Genomic DNA, 9,903 nt, shown 5'->3' with positions numbered 1-9,903 from the left:
AATTTTAGAAGCTCTTTTAAATCTAATTATTCCTATAATTGTCTGTTACAATTTTTGTTTTACAATCTTCTTTTATCCTGACTGTATTTATGATATTTGTGCTCTGTAGTTATATTTTATTTTTGTGTAGTTGAGTTGATCAATCTTTTTTCTAGTTCACTTACATTATTTCATATTTTCTTCCATTACTTTTATCATTTTCATATCCTACATTTACATCTTTGATCCCTTTAGCATTTTAAAAATAATAGAGGCAAGAGGGAGGGATCCTTTTTAGTTATCTTATCATTTGTTGAAAACTTTTGTCATTTCCCCAATTACATGAAATACCTTTATCTTGTAGTAAGTTGACATAATTTTAAATCTATTTCTGACATCTTTTATTCATTGATCTGTGTAAATATTTTTTGCCTGTCCCTATCTAACTTATTTTTAAATGGGTAACTATTTAACTCTCACTCTCACTTATCATCAGTCACTCTAACTATTTGAAAGACTGTATTGGCTGTGACCATCCATTACATTTATTTCTCAAAAGCTTTCTAGGATACATGCAATGATGTAATATGCAAATATTAATGGAACAATGTGCTGTCTCCACTGCTGCAGCTAGTCCAAAAGGTACAAGTAATGTTTATTTTCTCCTTTGTCTATCACCAATTTTATAATTTTCTTACCATTGACTAGAACTTCAGTCTAGATGGCTTGTTTGGAGTTTGAGTTTAAGAGTTTGGAGTTCTCAGGTGCTTTAATATTGCCAGTTTGGGTTTATTGCAATTGCCTATTAGACTCATCAGCAGGCATGAAAATGCCAAGAGATGCTCCAGTGAACTCCTAGGTTCTAGGTACAGTTCTGTCTTCCCACATTGTATTGCAGCAACCGCTCCTTATGGTATTTGGGATCATGTCCGACGATACGGTAATTCTTTTCCTGGCCTACTGTTCCACTGGTATGAGGGAACATTGACCAGCTTCTGCTTTAATGGAACCCTTACAGTGTACACAGGAAGAAGCTTCCCCTTGTTGCTTCCCTTCCCCAGTCCCATTTGGCTTCATGTCCTCTAATCCAGCAGAACCTAAATTTGTGGGGTCAGGAAGTAGAAATTCTGCAAAATGGTCACTGTGAGGAGTGATGCAGTGGGCCAATTCTACTTCTACCCCTCATTTCATGGTCCCAGGTAAGTCTAGAGATTGGGGCCATAGCGTTGCATATCAGGCATTAGTTCAATGCATATTTCTCATCTTAGCAGATACCCAAAGATGATGCTTTACACATTTTAACAGGTGCTTCAAAAATCTATTATGCTAGCTGCTTCCAAGATGGCACCCTGTATGGTAGGACCAGAGAGTGAATTCCAGAGTCAGGCACTCAGTGTCATACCTTCTCTCTTAGAATGGCCCCTTGGTCTGAGGTTATATTATGGAAGATTCTATGTAACTTAATCAGGTATAAGCTTTTGGGCTGTGCTCCTGGCAGAGGCACAAGGCAGAAAAGGCAAACTTGTATCCAGAGATAATTTCAAGTGTGAGAAGAGAAACTTGCTGCCCTTCCAGGGTAAAGTGGCCCAATGTAATCAACCTGCCATAAAGTGAAAGGCTGGGTCCTAGTGGTGCAAGGCTTGGCATTGGTTTCTGCTGCTGGCAGCTCAGGAATTCTACAGTTAGAGTGGGTAGATCAGCAGTTTCAATGGAAATTTTGTACTTTGTTTTGCATTAACCTAGGGTTATCCCATGGAGGTTAACTCCCTGATGTATCCATGCTCACACAGGCATCAGAAAGACTGAATGGGTTCATGCAGGTGTCCCACATAGTGGTGGCAGAGAAACCCTGGGTCAGAAGAGAAGACAGAGTGGAGAGAAGGCAAGGTGTTGTCGGGTTACGTCTGCATGTAGCTGGTTGCTGTAGCAATGGCCAGAGCAACAAGTTGGACTGAGAGGATGTGAACCAGGGCATGTGAATCATCTGATCCTGTGACCCTCATCAGGACACTAGTGTTTGGGATGTTATTTTGCTTTCAGTCAAATCAAATAGAGCATGACCACAGAAGAATACATCAAATACCAAGGCTAGGAATTAGTCTCTTCATATCTAGGCAGGACTAAGGAGAGAAAGCCTCTACTTCTAAACGGCAAATCTTCTATGTTCCTGAGTGGACATCTAGTGTATGACTATTTTAAGGTCCTTGATACAGATTTCTAAATGATTTTTAAAACATTATGAGAGTACACTGTATAAGAGTATCCATTTCACTGTATCTCTGATAAAATTGGGAATGAAAATTTTTTGTCTCACAATTCAACAGTTGAAAAATAGCATCGTATTTTAAATTTGCAATTCTTAGTTTACTACTATGGTTATATTTTTGAAATATATATAAACTTATTCTTCTCTGGGTGGCCAGTTCAAATCATTTGCCCATTTTTAAACTAGACGTCTTTACCTAAGAACTCTTTATATCTGAGACCTCTTTATAAGTTAGGAAGACTGACCTATTGTCCATCAAATACAATGCAAATATTTTCTCACTTTTTTATTTGCCTTCTAATATTAATCATGGTTTTATGTATTCAACCCCTCCCTCTTTTTCTTGTTTTTTTCTGTACAAAAACGGAGTAGTCTCTTTCTTCTTGGTTTTTGCCAGGCTTGTGAGTGAAAGCTAAATAAAGTCTGCCAGTCACAGTTAGTTGTCACTTGTCTTTACTTATCTGTTATAATCTTCACTTGTGTATCATCAGTTTTATTTTTACAGTTATTGATAGTTATGGAAAGAGCTTAAAATTTGCCCTGTGAAGCAAATGGATGATAAAATTATGTTTTTAAAAAAATTATAACTTATCTCTGTTGAGTGACTCAAAACAATTTTATTTATCCCTTACCTCAAGCAGTGTGGAGTATATTAAGATGCTAGATCTTCAAACTGTGGTTTGCATACATCAGTATCAGCATTGCGTACATGCTTGCAGAATCTCAGGCCTTAGACCAGATGTACTAAATTAGGATCTACATTTTAACAATATCCACCAGTAGTTCATCTGTCCATTATTGTTTGAGAAACATCATTTTAGATCCTCTAGTCTATTTTCAGGGAGACATAAAACTAACCAATTAATTTATCAGTTTCCTGGATGACGAGATTCATAAAAATTAAAATTGTAGAATGTCGTAATAGGAATATACATTATTGCTAATTTTTTCTACTCCCATCTCAAGATTTTAATGTTACATATTGAACACATGAATTGGCATCTGAGCTTTAGACAATTTTCACTCTTGATAATCACCACTAAACTGAGATTTTCAGCACCATATATATAGAATAGTCAATCTGCAGTCAAAGGAAAAATTATGAAATCTAATCCCTCTATTTCTAGATATAGTGACAGTCACGACTCTTTGTCTTTAACGACCAAAATCATAGGAAGAAGGAAGAAAATATGTAACTTAGGTATATCCATTCTTAGGTGTTATATATAGTTGTATCATAATTATATTCATTGATTCATGTATTTACTGTGTACTTATGTACAAGGCAATATTGGGGATAATTAAAGAATAGGCAAGAAAAAGAGGGTAATATTGTTATCAACAACAAGCACTTTTTGAATGCTTGCAGTGTGTTGGACATTTTCCTGGCACTTCTGCTCTGCAATCCTCATAACCACCCTCAAGGTTGGGACTATTATTAACCCAGTTGTATAGAATTAGCCTCAGAGCCTACGAAAATAAAGCAGACTTTTCCAAGGTCACATAGTGAGTGGTGGGGCTGGAATTCCAACCATGTTTGCCTGAACCCCGAGCTCCATCATACATTTTTGAGTATCTGATTTGATTCTATCAGTAGATGGCAGTTTGAAAATTGATGAAATCATTCATTTGCATTTTATATTTCTTTTCTTTAAAGTTTCAGCTAATGGAACTTTAGCTTTCTTTTTTTTTTTTTTTTTCTATTGGTATGCGTGCTGCTCACCCAGCTTATTCCTAGTGCCTTCAAAACCCTGAGAGAATACATGGTGAAGGCATAAAGCTGTGTGCTTTCACCTTGCAGCAGGTGGGAGACACTCATAAATAAAGTGAGCAGTGCTGGACAGAAGGTGCAGCGTTCTTACTTCTTCCCTTCCCAAGTAAAACTGGATAAAAACTTGTTCCTCTACCTTGTAAAGGGCATAGCCCATTACATGGCACTGAAGGCAGAGCTGTTATTTCAGAGAAGAATAAAATAATTTACTAAGAGAGGAGGGAACATTTGTGTGTGTGTGTGCTCAAATAAGAAGACGTATACGGTATTTTCCTTGATATTATTTTCAAAATGTGTAGTAGAATAAATCTAACTATGGAGAACATTTAAGTAAATTTGGTTAAACATGCAAATGTCATGTGATCCCATCCTGGAGACAGAATTGCCTCTTTGGTTTACTTTGATTCTGTAAAATCCCAACTCTTTGTTCTAAACAACTATATGAGAGTATGGAGTATTTGCAATACAAATGACTTACTAATTATATGTAGATGATTTCTAAAGGCATGAGACATTTTCTTTCAAATTCTAGCAGTGGGAAAGATGTGAAAGCATCCCAGCAATTGACTTCATGCCAGAAAAACTCCAACTGACTCATTCTCCTTAATTGCTTAATCTAAATGATTTTGCTACAGTAGTTTCCTAAACATGGTGTTGAGTCTTTTTCTTAAGGATGAAAACAAATTTTAATGGCCTATTCTAGTTTCACAAATTAGGAAAAAGAGAATATAAGCTGCCTCGTGTAATAATAACATTCAATGATATTACTTTAAAACAAACATTCTCAGGGCTTCCCTGGTGGTGCAGTGGTTAAGAATCCACCTGCCAATGCAGGGGACATGGGTTCGAGCCCTGGTCCGGGAAGATCCCACATGCTGTGGAGCAACTAAGCCTGCGCGCCACAACTACTGAGCCTGTGCTCTAAAGCCTGCGAGCCACAACTACTGAAGCCCACACGCCTAGAGCCCGTGCTCCGCAACAAGAGAAGCCACCGCAATGAGAAGCCCACGCACCGCAGCGAAGAGTTAACCCCCGCTCGCTGCAGCTAGAGAAAGCCCGCGTGCAGCAACAAAGATCCAATGCAACCAAAAAATAATCATAAATTAAAAAAAATAACTAAATAAAACAAACATTCTCAATGGGAGCAATATCTCCTTCAATGGTTCTTGGGGGAGGAAAAATATCTTACTCTTTTTGTGTGTAAATCAGAGACATGCATACCGTACGTCATTAAATATACAGTATATCTGCGGTATTAAAATTTCACGGGAAGAGGTTAGAGGAAAAATGGCTAAAAAGGTAATAATAAAAAAGATTGACAAACACAGCTTTAAATCATACTTCCTATATCTCAGCCAGCAAGGTTCTGCCAAGTTATTGTCACTAGGCGAAGAGCTTATTTTGTTTTCCTTTCCCAGCAGAATCCCTCCTGAAAGCCAGTGATAAAATTATCACCTGCTGCTGTCTCTAGTGAGGGTCTGGATACAAAATTACTGGCAATAAGGAACCTGACAGACTTGCCTTTCCTATGTCCTGGGTGATTTTTCAGCTCTCTGCTAAGGTAGCTGCGTGTGTTCTGTGACGAGACACCAAGGAGTGAGTTCTATGAGTCAGAGAATATTGTGAAGTACACATTATTTACTCAGTACATTATTCTCATTACTCACCTTGCCATTTGCTCTATTCTTTTCAAACACTCCAATCAAGCATGAGAGAATGAAAAGAGAAACTTATTTCTTGTGGACTAATTTCTTGGTAGCACTTGGCATCTTGTAGAACTTGAGGATTTTTGGATAGGGCCTACCCTGGACAAATCATGAGGTTTCTGTGGACTTATTAGGCTCTGCTGTGATCCCTCTGTTCATTCTTCATCACAGAAACCCCTCCACCACACAATGTATCTTTTTCATCTCCCTATAATTACCAGAAGATCTGATATTATTTTATTATAACTTGTATGAATTGTATTCAATACTTAATTTTCCCAAGGGGTGTGCCTCTAATTAATTATGAAATGAAGAGTGTTTTTTTTCCTGTTAGAAACATTTCAGACATTATGAAGTATATGAAGGAAATGTTTTAGCACCCCCAAACTAATTTCACGTAGACTACTCACTATTCTGTATTCTGCTGAAGTGTAATGCCAAGCTTGCTTTTAAGAATTATTTCTTTATCAAGTTGATAGTCTAAAAGCTGAAAATTATTAAAGGATAAAACACAGTACGTTTTCTTTTATTGCATCTTTCTCAAGTTTCTCTCTTTCTCTTCTTTATTCCTCTGGAATCCTTTTCCTCCAAGTTTTTAACATAATTTCCTTAATTTACTCTTTTGAAGAGGGATCTTATAATTCATATTTTATCCCAATCAATGGAGAGTTAGGACCTGAACTCTGGGCAGCCCCATTCTTATATTTTCAATTTTTAAAAATGAAAAGTTGGAGTAACCATTGTTCTTCATTAACATGAAGATTAAGAAATGTATAGAGGGAAGAAGCCGTTTCTGTGGGTGAGAACTGAGATTCAGAAGCCTATTTTCCTCTCTAAACCTTCATTCTTCATTTGTCTTGTTGCTTTTCCCCTTTATCTGTTATTTTAAGTGTCCAATTATGGATCCAATATTACTAATACACCCCAGTTTTGATCTTTTTATATAATATTGAAAATAACAAGAAAATTCGATTTCAAATTCAATATAATAATGATTTTAGTAAGTGACATATTTCAACATAAAAATATATAAAGAAGAAGCTGACTATATCCCCTCCCACCCCCTTCATTTCTGCCTTTAAAGGCAACAGTTCTCCAATTTGGCTGTATGTGGGAATCTATTGGGGAACTTTAAATATAAAATCTGTTGTAAATAGAACTAAGGATGTGTTTGAGTATTCAGTGAGATTTTATAGGTTTTTTTAAAATTTAAGATTTATGTTTTTCTAAAGCTTTATTTCTAGGCATTTTATATCATATTTCTTTGATTCTAGGATGCCATGAATGTTACTTTCACATTTTAGTATCTCCAAAATCAGGTGCATCATTGGCAACCTAGGTGAAATGAATTATCATACTTTTTGTCATTACTGTGAATGGAATATTTTCCCCCTAAATTTACTAAAATTTAATTTAGAATGTTTGCACCTATAGTCAAAAGTCAAGTTAGTCCATAGGTTTTCCTGTTTGTACTGCTCTTAAGATATTATAATAAAGTTAAATTAGGAATCATTCCATTCATTAAAAGATCTGGCTGATTTAAATGGTATTGCAATTACATTTTTGTTAGAAGTTATATTGCACTTAGCTTTGAATACAGCTGGTCCAGCTTTCATTATTATTATTATTTTATTGAGGTATAATTGACCTATAACATTGTATTAGTTTCAGGTGTACAACACAATGATTCGATACTTGTGTGTATTCTGAAATGATCATCACAATAAGTCTAGTTAACATCTGTCACCATATATAACTACAAAATTTTTTTTTCTTGGGATGAGGATTTTTAAGATCTACTTGCTTAAAATCTTTCAAATATACAATATAGTTTATTAACTATAGTTGCCATGTTGTACATTACATCCCCAGGACTTACTTATTTTATAACTGGAAGTTTGTAACTTTTGACCCCCTTTGATCCAGCTTTGTTTTAAAATGGTAGATCTTTAATTATCTTTTCGATCTCCTCTATGAATTTTAGCTCTTCCACTGCTTAGATAAATTTTGAATAATTTATATTTAACTGATATGTTGTTTGGTGAATATGTTTATGAAACTTACTTCAAACTATTTCTTTATTATATGCTGCAATTTATTCTTATTTCTTCTTTTAAGTTAATATTCTACCTTTTCTGACATTAATATTACCACTCCTGCTTTCTTTTTGTTTGAAATTACAGAGTATCTCTTGGCCCATCCCAGTATTTTCAACCATTATATATCAATTGCTTTAAGCACGTTTACTGTTTGATAATCCAAAATGACAATCTATGTATTTCAGGGAGATAATTCATCCCTTTTACATTTTAGTGTGGATTCTTTACAATTTTATTCCTATTATATTATCTCATGTTATTTGTTTTACTTTGAGATTTCTTCCTTTTCTCCCTCTTTTTACTCTTTTTTGTGAAGTATGATCTGCTATTCATTCCTCCATTTTAATATGAAAGTCCTTCTGGTTTTCATTACTGTTAATCTTCCCTTTCCTAGGGCTCATAATCACATGTGCATTTTCTACTATTTTCTGAAAACATGATATCAATTTTTAACCATATCAAAATGCTTTATTCCTCCCTGTCTCCCCATTACATGATGATGAGACCTTCAGAAGACTGACTTTCCAAAGCCTATTTTCTGAAGCTATCTCCTTACCATCAAAATGCAAACTGTACTCTACCTAGTGACTTCTCAGGAATTTATAAAAAGAGAAATACATCAAGTCTCATTATTATGCTAAAGAGAGAGATAACACCCATGTCACAAACTAATTACAGTGTAATATACATCACTACCTACTGTGGTTTTGCAATCATAGATCCAAATCTAAGATATTTGAATCTATATAATCATATCATATTAAAATAGTATCTTTGGTATTTATTTGATTTCATTGAACTTATTCACAAAATACAATGTAGCCATATAGCTAATTTAGAGTTTTATTATAACTGGATATTGGGGAATTGAAAAGTTTTATGTGAAAAGGAAGATTTATTACTATAAAGAAATATACTGGGCTTCCCTGGTGGCGCAGTAGTTGAGAGTCCGCCTGCCGATGCAGGGGACGTGGGTTCGTGCCCGGTCCGGGAAGATCCCACATGCCGCGGAGCGGCTGGGCCCGTGAGCCATGGCCGCTGAGCCTGCGCGTCCGGAGCCTGGGCTCCGCAATGGGAGAGGCCACAAGAGTGAGAGGTCCGCGTACCGCAAAAAAAAAAAAAAAAAAGAAATATACTGATTTTTCAGGGAAATCGTAACAAAATATTCTTATATGTTTAGTTAAAGGGGAGGTGGCTATCAGTCCACTATATCCCCATATCCTAAGTAAATGATTCAGTACCCATTAAATTAATTAAGGTACTTTTATAATCCTATTTTTCAGGAAAATAGTTTATTTTAGTTAAGCTATCCTATATTTATCTAAGCCATTAACATCTATATGTGAATGATAATGGGTCTGAAAACCGCAAAGGTAACAGAACATCAGAGGATTGTATTTCATGAACTGGAAAATCCCCTAATAAATTTTCCATGTAGTACTTTTTATTTGGAAAAATGTATTTCTAAAAATTCTAAATAATTATACTTAAAAGTGTTTATTCTTTTTAGGAAATAAAATATTCAACAATACATAGAGTGTGGGGTTATTTTCTAATAGGTTTGACAATTTTTCTGTGGTATTATAGGATTTTATATTTGTTAGCAAATATTAATTGATCACTTATTATGTGCTAACAATGTGTATAGAAATGAATACAATGGAGTTTCCTACTCCAGGGAGTTTACAATATTTAGAGAGAGAGAAGAAAAAAATAAGAAAAGTCAAAAGAACAGAGCACAGTGGTCACATGGAAAGAGGTCAGATCTAGAACATTTGGGACTTGAGTCAAGTTTTAAAGGAGTTTTGGCATATCAAGAAGAGGGAGGAAAGCAATGGGGCATTCGTTCCAGGTCGAAGCATCAAGAGTTGAGAAGCCTCAGAGGTTTGGAAGAGCTTGAAACATTGAAAAAAACTGCAAGTAATATTTTATGATCAATGTGAAAAGAATGTTCTGTGATGATCAGTGTTGGAGAATATGGACAGAAAAGTCGACCAGACCCATCAATGAAGGGCATCATGTATTAGACCAACAGTTCACATTTTGTCTCAGGATCCCTTTATTGGTTACATGGGTTGTATA

The 9,903-nt window shown here is 35.4% G+C and overlaps 1 long non-coding RNA gene across 1 annotated transcript in view; it reads left to right on the top strand.

Annotated features, from left to right (window-relative positions):
• LOC149748438 (uncharacterized) overlaps positions 1-9,903 on the top strand; it is a 49,180-nt gene that overhangs the window by 21,931 nt on the left and 17,346 nt on the right. The window lies entirely within an intron of this gene.

This window comes from Delphinapterus leucas, chromosome 9 (assembly GCF_059928025.1).
Source record: "Delphinapterus leucas isolate spDelLeu-1000000601 "Yukka" chromosome 9, BTC_Dleu_Yukka2, whole genome shotgun sequence".
Taxonomy (NCBI): Eukaryota; Metazoa; Chordata; class Mammalia; order Artiodactyla; family Monodontidae; genus Delphinapterus; species Delphinapterus leucas.
This window is presented reverse-complemented; position numbering and strand designations above follow the sequence as displayed.